Below are 18,637 nucleotides of genomic sequence, written 5' to 3'. Positions count from 1 at the left end.
CAGCGTCCCTCTGACTTCAGAATGTAGGAACACTCATTCAATAGGGAAGGGCATGGCTCTGTCAGCCTCAGAGTTCTGCTCAAAGGCTGGTTTTTAGTTATTGGTGTTAGAATAATGCTCTCTGACTTACTGGCAAATGAGATCTTGTATGGGCACCTGTAGCCTTACTTTGTGTCCTGTTGCTACTCACAGCAGGATGTTATGAGTAGCTGTGATCTCCACTGGACAATTCAGGTACTTGTAGTATCACCCTGCATCTGGGGGCAGGATCTCAGTGAGCTATAAAGGGGACATGGCAGGGCAGTGCTCAGAGCACATCACTGTGCTGTAGTGGAGAATGTGACATGGCTAAGAAGGAGAGGAGCTGAATACTTGGACCAAGAAATTTGCATTTGCACTGAGGGTTGAATGACATGTGAGTAAACTGCATTAAAACTGGAGAAAAATTAATATCTTGCACTGAATATGGAAATTAGGAGCCAATGTTAGAAGCAGCTAATGCCTCTCTGCTGGGGGCAGCTAGGTTTGTCAGGGAGATAGGACAAGTGTCAAAAAGAGAGCATATCTCCAGGATATTCACTGCAATCTGTGTGCCAGCTCTTTGGCCAGGCAAACTGGCTCAGAGCAGCCCTGTTCTTTGGCCTGGGTCTGACTGAGACAAGTTAGTGTCACAGTAAAATCCAAGTGGCTTCCTTTGGGGTGGCCCCATCAAGTCACTTTTTGTCTGGTCTCAAACCCTTTTTTTGCCCCGAGCAAAGGTAACACAGACTGTGACAGAAGGGCTGCTGCAGTCCCTGCTGGGGTTCAGCCCTCCACAAGCACAGCAGGCTGGGGTGGTCCTTGGCTCAGATGGACAGTGCTGGGAGCAGGTGACACCTTCCCTTTCACTGCTTGGAGAGGTCCTTTTCAGGTCCAACTCTCCTGTCACTAATTTTAGTCTTATGTAATTCCATTACTTTAGTGAGGCTGCCTCCCGATTTATGTCATAGACAGTGAATCAGCCCTTGAGCCTTTTGCTGAACAAAGTATGATGTTACACTATTTCTGGACATCATCATGTGCTGATTGTGCAACAGATAAGAATAATGCTTGGTAAGTCATTAGTACTTCAGTTCAATTTGTGCTAAAATAATCAGCTACATCCCATTTAGTTTCTAAAGCCTCCTCATTATTGCTGCAAACATCAGACCCATGACCTGCTTTTCACTCTGCGAGAGAAGGGTAGAGTGAATTTAATATGATCTCTGCATTACAAAAAATCTGCTGCTGCTCCCTTGAAATCAGGTGGTGCCTTATCATTGACTTCAGTGAAGGTAGGATCAGGTCCAAATTTCAAACAATTTTACAGCAGAAGAGAGTCAGGCTTAAATTGCTGCACTTTGGCAAAAAATGAATGGGACCTCATTATCTCTATTGGGACGTGACTTTACAGAGGATTACATGCTGAAAGTATTCCACTGATAGACAGGCTCTGTCCTGAGCTGTGAAATCTGCACAGAGAGTCAGAGACTGCTAACTTTCAAGACACTTCATTCATTCTCATATCATGAATGGTTTTGTCAATGAATGGGACTACTGACCTTGGTGATCTAGTATTGGCATTTCCTGCTAGGTACAAGCACAGTGATGCTATGACTACTGAGCAATATCCCTGCATTCTTTTAAGATGAAGAGTCATCCAAAGTAGCATTTACCAGAATTTCTCTCCTTGAAAGGTATTTCTAAAGAGACTTTTTCAATTTCTAAAGAGTTTGATATCTCTTATGAAAACAGTATACAGATTAAGAATCAAAGGAGTTTCTCCAGGAGTTTTATGTAGAAAATCTTGGTCTGAGTTTCTGAACATATATTTGCTAACATGTTGTAAATCAAAAAGTGACAAAATGAATTTGATTAACTTTATCCTTATTGCATATTACAGGTGAAACGCAAATAGCACAGGAACAGAAAGGTTTTGACCGTGATGGATCTATTTGCTCCTGCCACACATTCCCTGAACTCTACTTTTTAGAGGCCTTTTGAGACTAAAACCAGTAGTTCACGTGTGCTTCTCGAGTGTCTATAATGGGTGCTGTGTAGAAAGCGTGTTGAGAGTGCGTAAGAGACTTAATGATTTATGAATTTATTCTTACAAAACATTTCTGAGTCAGATAAATACTGTTATTGCTGTTCTGCACATGGGTAAATTGAGGGGCGGAGAGCTTAAGTAGCACGCACAAGATCACCCAGCAAGTCTAGAGAAAATAGGCTGGAACCAGAACGTTTCATTTCTATTTTCATGTTCTGTAAGTGTTAGATCATCTTTCTCCCATGATTAGCTGCTAGTCTGGCACAAACTCAGGACCATTATGATAGAGCTATTTTTCATACAATGGGATGAGACTGCCATGGCTTTAATTACAAGCATGTGTTCACTCCTTTATGGCATTGTGATTGTTATGTAAGGTGATGTGTAAAATTAATGAATTTTAAATTAGGAGTTTACATTACAAACCCTTTGGGGCAGGGAAAATTTGCTTTCTCCCTGTTCATACAGCACTTATTAACTTGGAGTCCTAGTTAATGACTGGACCTTGGAACTGGTACACAAATGCAAGAATAAAAGTAATTATCAGATTATTTTTATTCAAGAAGAAAATGTTTTGCGTAAATAAGGAGGAAATCCCACCTTCAGAAATTTGCAGAAATATTTGTACTTCTGACAACATACTTTTCATAGAATTCACAACTGGGATGGGACACATAGTTTTAAACTTGAGTTTAGGAGTGGAAACATCCTAAACATGTCCCACAACATATGTTTCTAAATTTTGTAAATTTAACCCAACTCTTTTGGAGAACAATATGATGATTTCAGAAATGAATAAATGATGATACATTTATAGCTTGTTTTCAAAGAAAAGAAAGGTAGCCAATCCTTATGACTAATAACTATTATTTAAAGTACAATCTGAGATGCTTGTAAAATTTCAGCCAGGGTCTTGGCATGACTTGGTGCCCAAGAAAAGGATATCTATATTGGGAATCAGCCACTCTTACACAATCTTTTTGATGATTTGGAACCACTTAAAAATAAGGGGTTGATGATATAATACATTCTTTGGATTTGGATATGTTCATCCTATTCCTGCTTTGAATTAAGAGAATATATTGGTGGTTTAGTTAAATGTCTCTTAAGTTAAAATTATATCTCTTTCTTTATCCTGCATTTGAAGCCAGATCCAGCTCTTACTGTAGAAAGAAACACACAGGTGTGAAGAGCTTTCAGCTGCTCTAAGAGTGAGATTTCAAATACTGCAGTGGATTTGAACCTGTGGTCTGCAGACCACCACAGACCTGAGGAGTGTCTGTAGAAGAGCTGGCTCATCAGATAGGATTGACTGGGTTTTTTTGTTTGTTTGTTTGTGATTTGGTTTTTTTTTTTTTTTCCCAACAGTTTAATGGTGCTAAAAGTAGCTAAAAACGCATTAAATATTTCCTAGCTAGCACTTTCAAATGCTAACAGTTGTGCTTGCCTCAGGGCTGTTATTCAGCCACCAAAACCAGAAGGTTTCTGTGTGATCAGAAAGCAGGGGTGAGTCTTAATGAGAAAACTTAGGAAGATGCTGCCGGTAGTCTGAAACTCTTAAGGAATCTCTGATCTATGTCCTGCTTAAAACCTGTTGGTAAATGCAAACATCTGAGTTCACTCAGAAACTGAGGTGTATTTATATCATTGTGAGAATGCAGACAGGGTGCTCGTGAATTGTAATGATTTTTTTCTGATGTGATACTGTCATTACAAGTTACATATGGAGGACTTGCTGCCGGTAATATGCTCTACAGCAACTAATGATCACCAAATAATAAAATGAAGGTATGATATATCATTTAATCACCTAATAGAACATTGCAATCTATATATTTAATCTGAAAAGCTTATAAAGGATACAAGATTAAAAGTGGCAGTCATTGAAGCAGAATATATGCTGTGCATTTGGTTAACAATTATAAAAACATGATGAATCAAAAGCCTAGGCTATATTTTTCTCCTTTTTAACTCCCTCCTATGCTATTCAAGTTATTTCTCTGCCACCTAAGGCAGAGAAATAAGCCTCAGTAAAATTTAGCCACCCATAGGTGTGGCATTTCTAGATCTGGTGTTCAGCTCTTGAAGGCGCTATTTTCCCACCAAATCTAGAAGGCAGAAAACTGTTTCACTCATATTTTTCTGCAACCAGAGAGCTGGACATAGCAGGGAAAATCATGGGTTATCAAAATAGTTTTTACTATGCAATATGCTTATAAATCAGAGATTTCACAATGTTACTTATACAGAGTTCATGATGGCAATTGTCTGTTACAACTGGGACTACTAAAAGGATTTGTCACTGAAATTCTTGAGGCCAGAATAATCTTTGGCCACTTTTAGACTGATGCAATGCAAAATTTAAAAAGTAAATAAAATTTAGATAAACTCTGTGCAAAGAAATAGGCAAAACTAGGGGAATCCGCTCCAGGTGACTCGTCTAAAAGAAGAAATTGATTTCAACAGCCGCAGTACATCAATTGTGAATTGCTGAAACTATTAATTAAAGCGATTACTTGGGAATCAATAGAAAAGAAACTGTATCCATTTGCTCAATCCAGCAATTTAAATTTCTCAGGATGCCATGAATAAACTGTGAAATGTATCTTTAAAATAAAGTTTTTAATTAGAACTGGCAGTTCTGAACCTGCTGTTGGCAGGAGCCAACCTACTGAAAAAGAGCCCGATGCAATAGACTGTAAAGTGTATTTGCTTGATGCTTTAGCATTTAACAATAAAGAATGAAAGAAAAAAAGAACTATCAACCTATAATACTTTAAGTTCTGTTTCAGCATCAACATTAGAAGATTTTTTTCTCTATAGTTAAAGCAGCTTGGAATTTTCAACTGTCATTCTTTTACAATAGGTAAAAATGCGCCAAATAGGTGCCAAATGCAGATGGTTTCCTGAAGGGTGAAACCTGTTTTACAGGAACACACACAAAAAAAGAAGAAGTAAAAATGAGTAAAAGGGAAAAAAAAAAACCCACTTGCTCTAGCAGATTCAGCAGTTTAAGTGCCACCCTACAATCCATGGCTGGACTGCTGGTGCCAATAATCCTTCAGTGGTTGTGACCTGACTCAAGCACTCAGCCAAGCACACGCTGAATTCCACTTTGCTTAAATTGCATTGTCTCTTATCAGGACTTAAGCATGTGCTTAAAGTTCAATGTCTGAATTTTAAATAGGGTTTAGGCATGACACCTGCTTGGCAGAAATTACTCAGTTATTTTCAAATATGCTTCACTGCTTGTTCCCCAGAATAAGTGGTGCTAACATTTTTTAAAATCCTATCTTGGGCTGAGTAAAATAGGTTAATTTTTTGCTTTGGTGAACATCCATGGTGAGGAAATAAATGTTTATGTTAAGGGCCAAGAGATTAGGTGAATAAAAGGGCACAGTATCCTATGCCACCTGTCTCTGCTCATTCTTTTGAGAAACATGAGTCCAACTGTGCTTCCCTTTCACCTGTGGTTTAGGGGCCTTGGTGGCTTCTGCATTCCTCTTCTTTCATGTTGCTCTGACTGTGATGCCTTTTAGAAAAATCCATTTTTTCTGTAGTTGAAGCCCAATAACCCTTGTCGCTGACCTCACCAGCCATGTGCTCAATGTGAGCATGACTCACAGTAGCGATGAGGAATCCTTATTCTCTCTAATTTGCCTTTCCCAAAGGAGAAAGGGGGAGTGGGGGTGGGGGGGAGTGGGTGGTGGTGGTGAGGGGATGAGGGAGATTCTGGTATTTCCAAACTCACTTGCTGGAAGTGTTGTGTCAGTTACGATAATTTGGTCTAGCACATAAATCCTTAGGCTGACTTGTGATTCCCAGCACACCCCTTGTAGTCTAATTGAGGAATTACTTTTCTGTCAGTCACATACTGTGGTGGAAATGCAAGAATGTGGGAAACAATAGGAGCAGGCTCGTACTGAGTCAAAACAGATAAAGCCAAATTGCTTGTTGGACTGAAAGATGGGAGCAAGTAAGTTGGTTAGAAAGCCACTGCTGGTGCCTGTACAGAGGGTACTTGCCCAGTGTGGGAGCATGGGGAACAGACAGGCAAGCCAGCAAGAATGCCATGAAACTTTTCTTTATGAAAGAGGAGGGATAAGGGCATCAAAATAACACAGTATGCTAGAGCCTGCAGGGAGAGGAGAGTACTCTCCAGCTTGATCTGCAGGTAAGAGATAGCTGGGGTAAAATAAGCCCATGAACAGGTTGGGTGTGCAGGGAGTGATGCACGGACTGTGTGGGAGTGAGGGATCTGGGCTGGGATCTGGGATCTGATGGGTTGCTCCCAGGCTGCCAACGCTCTGGATCAGTTCAAGATGGCTGCCCAAGGGAGCACGTGGCGGGCTTCTTTTCCTCTGGAGACTTTTGTTTGTTATTCCTTTTCTGGTTATTTCCTCTAATCTGAAGAACAAGATGTTCTTAATGAAAACAGATGTTTTGCTCCCTTGCATATGAAAAAAATATAATTTCCCCAAAATAGAATAAACAGAAAGAACGCTGAAACCAGTGATGGATTTCCATAAACCTCTTCATCAATGGCCTGACCTGCTGCTCCCTTTGCCCCTGACACATTGTGGAAGCTGTTGATGCAAAGGTCCATGGTGAGACCTGGGTGTAGGAGGGAGTGAGCTGTGTGCCTCTGTAAAGTGTAAACACCACACTGAGCTGGCTCACAGCTTTCCTCATCCATGGTCTCCCACTGTGAGATCCTGGTCAATGGCAGCTTTTGTCATTGGCTTCAGTGTAACTCGGAATTGGTCCCAGTATTTAATTTAAAGCACAGCACACAAAACACCAAAATCATAACATCCCTGCTACATTTATAGAGCTCCATAAGCCACCGATTAACAAATGGATGAGATACTGAACTTTGCATTACCATCTGTCTTTAATTACATAAAATAACTTGAAGCAATTAACAAGAAAGAAACACTGTGACACAAATAAATAAATCCTATTGATAGAAACAGATGAGGGAATACTTGAATATATGGATGAAAGTCACCAAAGCTGCATGATCTGAACTCAATAATATTAGAAATACTATCTGAAAGATTTACACTGACATTGCCAATTATTTTTGAAAAAGAATAGCTACCTGTGAAGATGCAGAGAAACAAAAGGAAAGCTCTGTGTGTGTGACTACAAAAGGCAATGTGTGGTCTATCCAACAGTCAAAGTTTTTCTTCCACAGATAAGAGAAATTAATATCAACAGAAAAATATACAAAGCATGAGGTTTCATAACTGTGGACCTACAATGAGTCAAGTAAGTCTGTGTGCTTGTAAGTGTTTAGGCACCAGTCGGGATTAGGCTTTTTAACACTTTCCAGGATTTAAGTTCTTAGCCCATTTTTTAAGCATTCAAATACACTTGTTTGCCTTCTCTGTCTAAGCACTTAATACAAATGAGTACTGTACAACAGGTATTGAGTGACTGCTGAGGGGATTAAGAGCTGACTAACTGACAGGTGTCAAAAAGCAGCTGTCAGCTCTGAAGGAAAACTCTGGAGTCACTTTGCAGAAATGGGTGTTACTCTTGGCAGGCCCCAGTACTGCCCTGAATGATTGAGAGACAAGTACATCCCTAGTTAAACAATGCTTAATAAATTAGGGAGGAAATTAAAATTGGTGGAATGTTAAATAAATTGTGAAGATGGAGCAGCCCAAATTTGGTAAGCAGGACCTCTGCAGAAAAGTATCTTAAATCATGCACAAATAGTGTCTGTATTGATGCAATAGAAATCATATCCCAAGGGTGGTGCTTGAAGAGTCCATGGTACCACTGTGGGGAAGCAATTGGACACAAGACTCGATCTGATGGTGTGGAAGGGGAATAACATCCTCTTTGAACAAGTTAGCAGGGACATATTAGTTGACTTATGTGGCTGGGGTGAGTTGCAGCACAGTGGGTGCTAGAAATCTGAAAAAGGGTGGGAGAAAAAGTACAAGAACTGCTTGCAGATTGGAAAGTACGTTTTGTTTCCCTTACCAAAATGAGATGACTGGATTACAGTGTATAATTACCTTCACAACAAGAAAAAAGTGTCTTGCATCAGATGAATATATTACAAGAATCAGTGGGTGGAAATATAAGCCAAGTAAATTTAAGCGAGCGTTGAGGCTTGGATTTGTAGCAGTAAGTGTGATGAACTGCTGAAACAAACAGCCCAAAAAAGCAATTGTGTACATGTCAAAATTGAATCCCTTTCTGGAAAACACATGTCAGCCAAGCAGAAATTTTGGGCTCCATATATAGGGAATCGGGTAATGTCTGCGACAGAAAATTAGACAGGACAGTTAATGGACATTTCTAACCTCAAGGGTCATAAATTAAGGACAATGTCTTTAATAATTTCAATATTTAATAATATTTTAGGCCAAATTCTGTTTGTTTCTTACAGCTAAGTCATCCAGCTAATCCCAAGGAAACCCTGAGGCAAATAGTATCAGGAACAGCAAGTAGTATGGTCTTGCAAAAAGTAAAACATATTAAGTATGCCTTTCATGTTAACATGCAACATATAAATTCTATATATTACAGATTTGGGGACTAAGACTGTAGGCTGTGGCCAGGATGCTCCAAATTGGCTCTCAGCAAACAAGGCAGTATGCTCAGTGAGTGAAATGAGAGATACACAGCATGATGGGAATGTGGGTGAGTGCTGTGTGGAGCACTGAATGTGTCATTTGACACAGTTTCAGGTATTCATGTTGAGAGAAAGAACTTCAATTGTTTTGGCGGAGAACACTGCTGTGTAGACTAAAATGGGAGAAAGAATGTAAACAAAGAGCAATGATCAATTGTTGTAGCTTGTGGAAATGTCTTATAGGTCATGTCAGGGACTTTCGACAGACATTGTTCTATTTAATATCTGCATGATAATCTCAAAGTAGAGGTAAACAGCAAAATAGTGAAATGTGGTGATGATACTAAACCAGGAAAGAATGTAAACAGAAGAAAGCAGATAATGATATCAAAGGAATGGGAGATACTAGAAAGCTAAGCACAAAATCGCCCAAACAATTCACAATTAAAAAAAAAAGAAGAAAAATGCCAGGATTTATTGGAATGTACATTATCCTGGCTATCAGTATTTCTGATAGAGTTTCAAGGTATAGAGGGGAGAAGACCAGGTGGGAGAGAGGTATGAATTTGCAGTTATAAAAGCTGTGCACGTACAGATATGTACCATGAAGCAGGGAGGTAAGAGTGCCTGTGTAAAAGATCTGTGCTATTGCATTCAACTCTGTGTTCAATATTGCCAGCCACTGACTGACTGGAAGGACTTGGAAGTGATCCCACAACGATTCAAAGGCTGGAAAAAACACTTGGGGGAAAGACTCAGGCTCAAACCAAACATCTCATTAAGCATAAACTTAACTTAAAGTGTATGAGCTGTGCTGCAGATTTACAACTCCCTTTACAGCCCTGCTAGGTGGCTTTAACAAAGGAACTACATATCAGGTTAAACAGTGCACATGTTAAAGCACTTCATCAGCCTGGAGCAGGAAGGAGCTTGGTTAGATCTGGGAGGAAACGTGATCAAAATCTGTGAGCCCTTGGTCACCGAAAGGTGCATACTGGCTGCATCAAAATCACCAGGCAGTCATTTATTACCACAAGATATGGAACAAAGGTCTGTGAAGTCTTAAACCAGCCAACATTATACAAGAGGGAGAGAGGATGGCTCTGAAATCATGCCTTTCATGTGTATTTTTTTAAGGTGAAAATTGGAAGGCTGTCAGATGGTCTTTCAAGAGGAGTTCATATTGTTGGGGATTTAGGTTAGGTTTGAGTAAAGCACTAGAGAATGTATGTCTTTACATTGGAAGGCTCAGTGTTCTTCCCTATCCCAAGAATTCCTCTAGTTACCACAGAACCTTCACAATTCAAGGTGGGAGGAAAAGTTCCCTTCTGAACTCTGAAATGATCTCTGTGACTGTTCATAAAACAGTTACTGTGAGGCTGAATTCCTGATGCTGGTTTTAAAACCAAAGAAAATTAATCTTTAAAGAATAGGCTGTGGAATGCTGAACTGGAATCACAGATATGGTGGGAATATCTCTCCTGTGTAACCATTTATTGTGCTTATAACTGAGAATTATCTGAAGTAGAGAGCAGTTTGTTCTCTAAGAATGATATTTTGGGGGAGTTAGCACTCAGCTCTTTTGCAAAGTCAAGAGGAGAATACCCATCTCTTTAGACTCTTAATCATTGGCACAGACTGAGAAGGGGCTTTTTTTAAAATTTAGTCAGAAATAGTAGGGGAAAAAACTCTCTTCTGGAAAAAATTAATGCTTCAGTGTTTTGCTTAAATAATGATTCTAGGCTTATAATACTGTAACTATCACATGATTTTATAGCTAGTATTAGCAAATCACTGCAGATTTAATTTCATCATTCAGAAATAAATTAGTGAAGAAAGTGTTGACTTTGGTAGGGATTTAGTCCTGGAAAATTAGCAGGCACTTTCCTGGGCTTTACTAGTCAATACCCACAAGAATTTAATAAAACCCTTGCATAGATTATGAAATAAGTAACAGGGAAAGACCAAATGAGTGATGATTAGGGCAGAGCTTCCCTTTACAAGTCTTGATCGAGCAAATTTTTCAGAGTCAGGTTTCTCATCAGAGGATTGAAGTCAGGATATAGGGTTAAATTATTCACATGAGTGAGTATCTACAGATCTTTTTCCTTTTCCCTCTTTCTCCCTAACCTTTACAGTCCAGTTTCATGCTGTACTGCTTTATTAATACCTTAGTGCTTTGCCTCTCCCAACAGGATGTCTCTATAAGACCTTTATGTGCCAAACTCACAACCTGCTGCTCTCTTCATACATTTTCTTAGTTTTAACATTCAGCACTCAGGCTCTTTTGGATATTGAGTTGCTGCAGTGGTTGTTAAATATTTTATGTGTAGTACAATACAAAAGCTACCAAAAGAGGGCAACATATGAGCCAACAATAAGAAATGCATCCTGACAAGTTTACGGTTGTGTATTTGTGACACCCTCCCCCCCTTTTTTTTGATAGAGAAAGAAATTTTAGCAGAGCTGGTCAGTAAACAGAATTTCCATCCTATGGGAAATTCCAACACTTGGGGAAAAAGAGAAGGTGGTGAAGTTTTCAGGGACTGAGAATTCCAAGAGAATATATTTGGCATGGTGGAAGTGTTCTGTAAGTGTCAAATCATTCTCACACCAGAAAACCCGAAAGTTATAATGACATTAAAATATTCAATTTAGTAGGAGAATGTTAAATATATGAATGCTATATAAAGTTCAAAACAAGATTAAACAAAACAAGGAACTACTTATATGTTTTCACTTTATGGTAAGCAATAATTTAAATCTAATTTACTGTAAATAATATTTTAATTTGTCTCCATTAAAAATTTTGTCAAAATGAGTCTGCTCTCAAAAAAGCAAGCTGATTAAGATGAAGTTGCATTTCCTTGAAGAATGTTTCCTCTGAACATGGTTTAATTATCTTTTCTCTTCATGAAATGCCTGAGACAATTTCAGAATATTCTTAATAACCCTGCAAGAGACTAAGGTAAATTGGCTGCATCCCAGAACTGTCCCCAGTGCTCTGTTTGTGAAGTGAGACAACGCCAAGTGCCCAAACACCAGGCGTGTGAGCTCTGGAGCTACTATACCCTAGACAACACTGAATGTGCTCTCACTGCCAAACAGTTTATTATAAACAAAGGGGTTTTAAACTGTTCCATAGTACTCCAAGGAATTAGGCAGTCTTGAACATGTGCCAGCATGGCAATGGGTACAATAAGCAAATATAATCTGCCTCACTTAGGGTAAATATTTTGCTACAAATGTATTGAGAGCTCTTTAATTCTTTGTACACTTCTGTGATGAGAACCAGAGGAAAGGCAGTGGCAATGCAAGGACTGGAGGGTGATTTTTTCCTTCTCTTATCAGCTGCACAGATAGGCTAGGTGCCAGTCAAATTAAAAACCTCACTGGAGGAAATGAATGAAGACCTGTAGGTGTAGAAATCTGCTGTTTATACAGCTGCCTCAAGTTCTGCTAATAATCAACCAGAATCAGCCACATCTTCATGGAGATGTACAAAATTCTGTGGCAGTGTCCAGGAGGTTGACTATGGAAATCAGGGCATTCTCTGGTTTTTTTTCCCCATTTATTTTTTTTCAAAATTCTGCTTTCTGCCTGCCTCTATTATGGCTTAGAATGCTAGAAAGTATTTGGAAAGGAAAGAGGGTCAGATCTATGATCTACTTGGAGGGCAATGAAATATTTGGAAAGTTTGGAAGTACTCACCCATTTTGAAGACAGGATGTTCTGCTTGCAGGAGCAATACCTTATCCTCTCGCATTTACCCACGTCCTGCTTTTGCATCTGTATTTCTGCGGATCCCAAAAGAAAAGATTTATTCTTCCTAGCCAGAAACAAGCAGAGGTTTATGTTTGGAGGGTTTCTGTACTGTCTGATCTATCTCATGAGCAATGACTTCACATCATTCACCTGATGGAGGGCTGCAGAATCACAGGGTATCCAATGAGATGCTCAGTATAGGAATGACAGCAGTGCACACTGTCTGTGTGGCTGGATTGAGTGTATTGGCTCTAATCACAAGGTTTTCAGACAGCTTCTGTATTCTGGATATGCAGGAAGATATTTATACTTGTCTGCTTGTCCTTCATTTCTTGTACTGCTCATCTATCTTTGATTAATGTCTTGGTACCCTCTCCCAGGCAATGATGCTGCTTTTGGGAGACAAACAAGGAACAGTATGGAAGGGTAACAGAAATATTTTAATAGCATTGAGAAGTGTGGTTCAACATCTGTATGTGTTTATTTGGAGGGAAAAAAGGTGGCTTGCATCCCTAAATAGCCTTACCTCATGGGTATGAGCCTGCATGTCTGACTGCCATCTTATATCGACACTTTACCCAGCAGCCCAGGGACTGGTGTTTATTCAGAAAAGAATTGGCCCATGCACACAGACACACTGATTCTCACAAATGGTTCTGTGTATGCCTTGGCTTCTCGACTTCTGCCAAATTCAAGCCTAAATTCTAGGAAGCAACAATAACACTAACAGGAATCACGTCAGACTTGAAAGTGATTGCTTTAGCTCTCTGTGAACACAGAATGGACTTCTTTTTCTTCCTTAGAAGTGATTTTTAAACACGCCTTGGCTTCTCTGAGCCAGCATAGTTTCACCCTGCCAGTCAGGTTACGAAGATGAATCTGTTACCCCATTTTGCAGATGTGGTATGTGAGCCTAGTTACATCACATTTCGAGGCAGATGGATCTCTGAAGGAAGCTCCACTATCCAATCATGTGCTTTCTGCCCCTTGCTATTGATTCTTGTGGTTAGTCTGTTTCTGATTTTATTTTTCTGTGTAGTTTAAGGGCAAGTCTGTGGTTTGCTCCATGTGCCCGAATGAGGGAGCAAGGGTGCAGAAGACTGCCTGAAAATAAATAAATCAGAAACAGATAGACTAATTACAAGGATAAATGCCAAGGGATGGGGAACACACAGCACCCTCATGATCAGATATGCCTGGCCTGTTGGAGGAGGGATGGATGTTTCACTGTGTGTTGTAACCCTGCGCCACATTGGAGAAGAGAGCCTGAGCATCCTCTTCCTTGCCTGGCTGAGCAAAACCCTCTCGTGGGATTTGCCTGCATGGCATGTCCCAGCACGGGGAGAAAGAGCTTCCCTGAGGTAAGGGTGGGGAGGAGCAAGGCTGGGGAATCAGAGGCTGCTCTTGCCTCCCCAGCGCCTGCCCCAACAGCCAGCTGGGCTAAACTGACACGAGGAAGGATGTAATCTACTCCTGGTTGTTTCATGCTCAGGGCACATTACTTCCTTCCACAGACTAAGAGGATAGTCATGGATGTCACCCTGACTCACGGTCTCCTGGGGCAGCGTGGCTCTGTGCCATGCCTATAATCAGATGACCCGGGGGGTGAATTAGAAAGGCTTTTGATGTCATTCTCTGAGCACTGCACCACAGGAGACAAACACTTCTTAACGTAACATCAGGCTATATCTTAGACATAACCATGAAACTAACTTTGACTTGCCAGCAGCTGGTACAGACAGTGGCCTCCCTACACCGCTCTGGCACTTAGCATAAGAAATGTCATTATGTGGGTGGATTAGGCAGAACCTGTCAAAGTTGTGTGCGTGTTCTTTGGCTGTGTTTCCCTCCCCAGGCTAATAATGCTGAAGAGATGGGGAGTGGGTTGACACATTTTCTGGCATGTGTCATGTAACCCAGTGAAGTGGAGGACATGCCAGTCACAAGACTTTTGTGCTTTAGTAAGGCGCAGGCAGTAGGGACATGCTGCAGTGGCTAGCAGCCTTAATCCTCTCTGGATTCACACCCTTAGCACCTTCATCATAGTTACAGCTTCCCCAGGGTTCTCTGACAGACCCACAGGTATGTTTGGAGGAAAAGGTAAGGAGATGTATCCAGGCAGGCGTTGTTTAAGCTCAAGTTACCTACAAACCCTGAAGCTCTTTGCAGGTTGACTGACATGATTTCCATAAGAACCACTGAATTTAGCACAGGGGGAAATATTCATTGCTTGTTTTGCAGTGTGCAGAAGTGTTCTATACCAGTTCAGCAGAGGATAAAAAGAATAACCATGCCTGATAAGAAGATATTTTTAGGATAGAAGACTCTAAAGCAAGATAACCAGAGACTGATGAAATTTAGGACACAGTCACTGTTTCTGGTTCCCTAATCAAGAATGGGGGATGTTCGTATAAATATTGGGCTGAGAGAATTCCCATGGTCTAGCACAATCTCAAGGTAAATAATTCTCAGGAGAATACGGAAGAACAGTGCATTCAGTCTCACAGAGAAGTTTGATTTTGCACTGCTGCCTGCTTAACACATGTGCTGAGGAGATGAAGTTCACTCCCTGGGCTGAGGCAATATGCCAGGTTGGTTCCTCACAAATCATCATCAGAGGAGCAGAAGATGGAATGAGCACGTATGCCCTGTATGACAGAAATGCCATCTTCTGTCTCTGCCTGTGTGTTGCAAGCTAAGTTTGGTTGTTGGGAAAAGATGTTCCAGCTTAGATGCTGACTGCATACCCCAAAACACACAGGCTATAGGTCTGATGTGACTTGTGGCAGGCACAGCGCCCAATTCACTGGGAAGAGCTACTCTACTATTTTCTTTAAAGCTCATAATATTAAAAAAAAAAAAAAGTAGAGCCAGTAGCTTCTGCAAGTAACTACAGCTAAATGACAGCTACTACTCTGTTGCAGCATCTGTAGTCTATCAGGTCAAGAACTGCCATGCCCAGGTGCCACATTCTTATTCCATGTAAAAGTGAAGAGCAGAAGCTGCATAAGTGGTAGAAATATAACTTGGCAGGCACAGAGGCAACCTGTGGAGGGGAAGTGCATGATAACCCCACAGGATGGGGGTGCCTCCTCCCTTCCCTTGCTAGTGTTGAGTCATAGTGGGGGATTGTATTAAGGGGGGAACAGAAAGTGCCCCTTGGCTGTACCTCCTGCAAACACATCACTGGTGTGACGTGGGTGCTGCCCTGTGTCCCACACACCAGTTAGTCATTTGGGGACAGGAACCAGGCTGAGGGAGGTCCTATGCCAATTATGCCATAGGGGAGGCAGAGATAGAGGACAGTGATGAGATGGGAGATGACTCTGACCATTTACTCTTGCTTGTACTGAATAACACTTGTGTGAAGTTGAGAAAACCTGCATCAACACGATGACTGACACAGAATTTGTATTGTCCCATGACCAGTGTGACCCTGCTCAGATTGCCAGATAATGTCACATCTCCAGTTGTGTAACATCACCATGCTCTCTAGATCCCAGGTCTTTAAACATTATTGAGCTGACTGTTTGTACCCTGGGGTGGGAATTCAAATATTGTTTATCAGTGGAAATGTTAACTACATGTCCTTTGTTGGGAGTAAAGCAACCTGATTTGTCATACTTCTTCTGAAAGTAGGTACTCATTGGAGAGAAAAAATGTGTGCCAGCAGGGAAAAAGGAAGAGCTTTCATCTATGAGCGAGTACACAACGTGCAGGGTACAAAACAGTGTTTTGGTAGATACCAGTGTTTTGCAATTCAAGGATCACATGACTGGAAAAAAAATCCACTTCTGTCATGGTATTTTTCATTTACAAACAAATAAAAATCAAGTTAAACTCTGTTCATTTATTGCTTTAATTTCTCCCCACCTTGTTTGTTTCCCTGTTTTCTGGTATGGTAATGTGTATGTTGTTTGGTTCCTTATTTGCTTTTATTTGAAATAACTTTACATGAAATTTTCTGAACTCTTGCAGAGCAGAGAGACTCGTAAATGTGTATGTTTATGCACCTTTGTGCATGTACAAAGAATGATGGATAGTTAATAAAATGCACATCACTGCAATCCTTTCATGCTTAAGATCCCCAAACAGAAACTGTGAGTATTCAAATAAAATAGAACAGATCCAAAATGTACATATTTAGCTTAGATAATAGCAGTCCCCAGACGTGTGCCCCTTTCTGCAGTTGGAAATCTGTCAGTTGAACAAAGAGCAGGATATAGTGTGAATCAGGCTGTCCTAAAAGCTTTATGTGATAGACACACTTTATGGAGTTAGTTCCATTTCTCTCACATTTCAAAAGCAGACTCAGAGCCTAGTTATCACGAGGACAAACTCCACAAAATCATTTTTTTGTAGTCAAGGACTGCAATATTTTTTAAAAGTCAGAATACATGTTAAAAGAACAGTTTGTCCCAAGGCTTATGGTTCAGCTGTAGAAAGTTTCTTCTTGATCCATCCATCTGAGAAACTGTTCCTGAAAAGTCATTCTGCATAAGGGTGTTTTTGCTATTTTTTTCAGAGAGAAAAAGTATAAATGAGCTGTAAAGCTCGTGTTGTCCTGAACTCTTTCTCTCCTCTTTCACCATGAGTTCATCAAACAAAATTCCACAAGAAACAAATGTTATTATGAGATTAGCAGAATGAACGCCAGAGTTCAGATACTAAACATTTTTTTTTAAAAACAGTGAGCTTAATGACATGAAGGAAGTTGTAGTTTAAACATCAAGGTCAATTATTTCGTTAAATATTATTTAAAAGTTCCTTGCCTTGAAACAAAACCAGAGCTATCCTTTTCCCAAAAATGCAAACAGATTATACTGCCCTGTTTGTCAGCTTCACTAGATAGCTTCTATTTGATCTTCAAATGAAAACAGTTTCTATTTCAGATTTATGCAACAGGCAGCCTCTAAAAATAAAAAAGATCTTAAGTTTGGACTGCTGTTTACTTTCCCTTCTAATCCAGTGAGAAGATTTGCATAAGAAAAGCAAGTAGATTTGAGTCTAGCTTTTGCTGTCTACATCGAAAGCATGAGCATCAGTCAGTCCTCTCAATTTATTCAGACAGAAAACGATTGTTTTGTAAGTCAGGCGAGTAGAAAATCTTTCAGTCAGTTCAGCTGGGTTCTTCTGAAAGTAACAAGGACTACTTATCAAGACTAAGTGGTGTTTAAGTAAATAATGATAACAGTCAAACACTGAGAGTTTAAAACCTAACCCCCCCATCGCATGTCTGTTTCCTCATACCCTATACTTGGTTTAAAGCAACATCCAGAATTGCTGTTTCCTGGGTCTTGCAAAGCAGCCCTTTGTATTTGCAGATAGCCTTCTCTCAATTCCTAACAGCATCAGTGTCAGGGGGATTCAGTGAGCAGAGCAGTGCTGGTGGGAGCTCTGGGTCTCGGGACCCAGCAACTGCCCCCAGCTCCAAGTGTGACCCCTGCAGCAAACCAGCAAATCCTCTGTAGAACAGGAATAGGGACTCGTACCTACAAGAATGCTGTGGAGCAGAGTAGTTTTATGTGTGCAATGTACTCGAAAATTTTTTTTGGTGTATAGAAAGGCAAATTATTATTTTTTAGGAAGAGTATTAAAAGGAATATTTTGGATCATGGGGTCAAGTTCCTTGCTGTGGGTGGTAACCACATCTCAGAAGCTGGTTCTCAAACCAGCCAAATTCCATCTTCCAGGTGCTTTGATTCCTTCCTGACTGCGGAAGGCCTTTCTGGGTCCTCACCACTCTGGTGGAGTGAAGGTGCTTTTCTTTTTCCATCTTGAATCCCTTCCTGGACAGTTTGTACCAATTCTTATATTTTATTTGGGAGAAGGGGAGGGAAACTGTCTCACCATTTTCAGATTCATTTGAATTTTTCTCTGAGCCCCAGACACCTGGTGGAAAGATGCCAGCAATGCTGTAGGCTGGTTCGATGTACCAATAAAAATAAAATTAAATTAAAAAACCCCAACCCTCGTGTAAGAAAAGCACCATTCTTAGAAAGCCTCCAGCCTTCCAGCTAGAGCACAAACAGCTGCTTATTTAGGACTCTTCTCGGGTAAATCCACAGTCCCGGGCCAAAGGGGCCGCAGCTCTTGTGGTCTCGCACTAGCCCAGACCCCCCCGGTGGGGGAACACACAGGGGAGAAGGGAAGGAACGAACAGGGAGAGGGAACCATCCTCAAACCGCGGCTGAAGCTTCGCCTGAGGA

Source organism: Geospiza fortis, unplaced genomic scaffold (assembly GCF_000277835.1).
Source record: "Geospiza fortis unplaced genomic scaffold, GeoFor_1.0 scaffold23, whole genome shotgun sequence".
In the NCBI taxonomy this organism is placed as follows: Eukaryota; Metazoa; Chordata; class Aves; order Passeriformes; family Thraupidae; genus Geospiza; species Geospiza fortis.
This window is presented reverse-complemented; position numbering follows the sequence as displayed.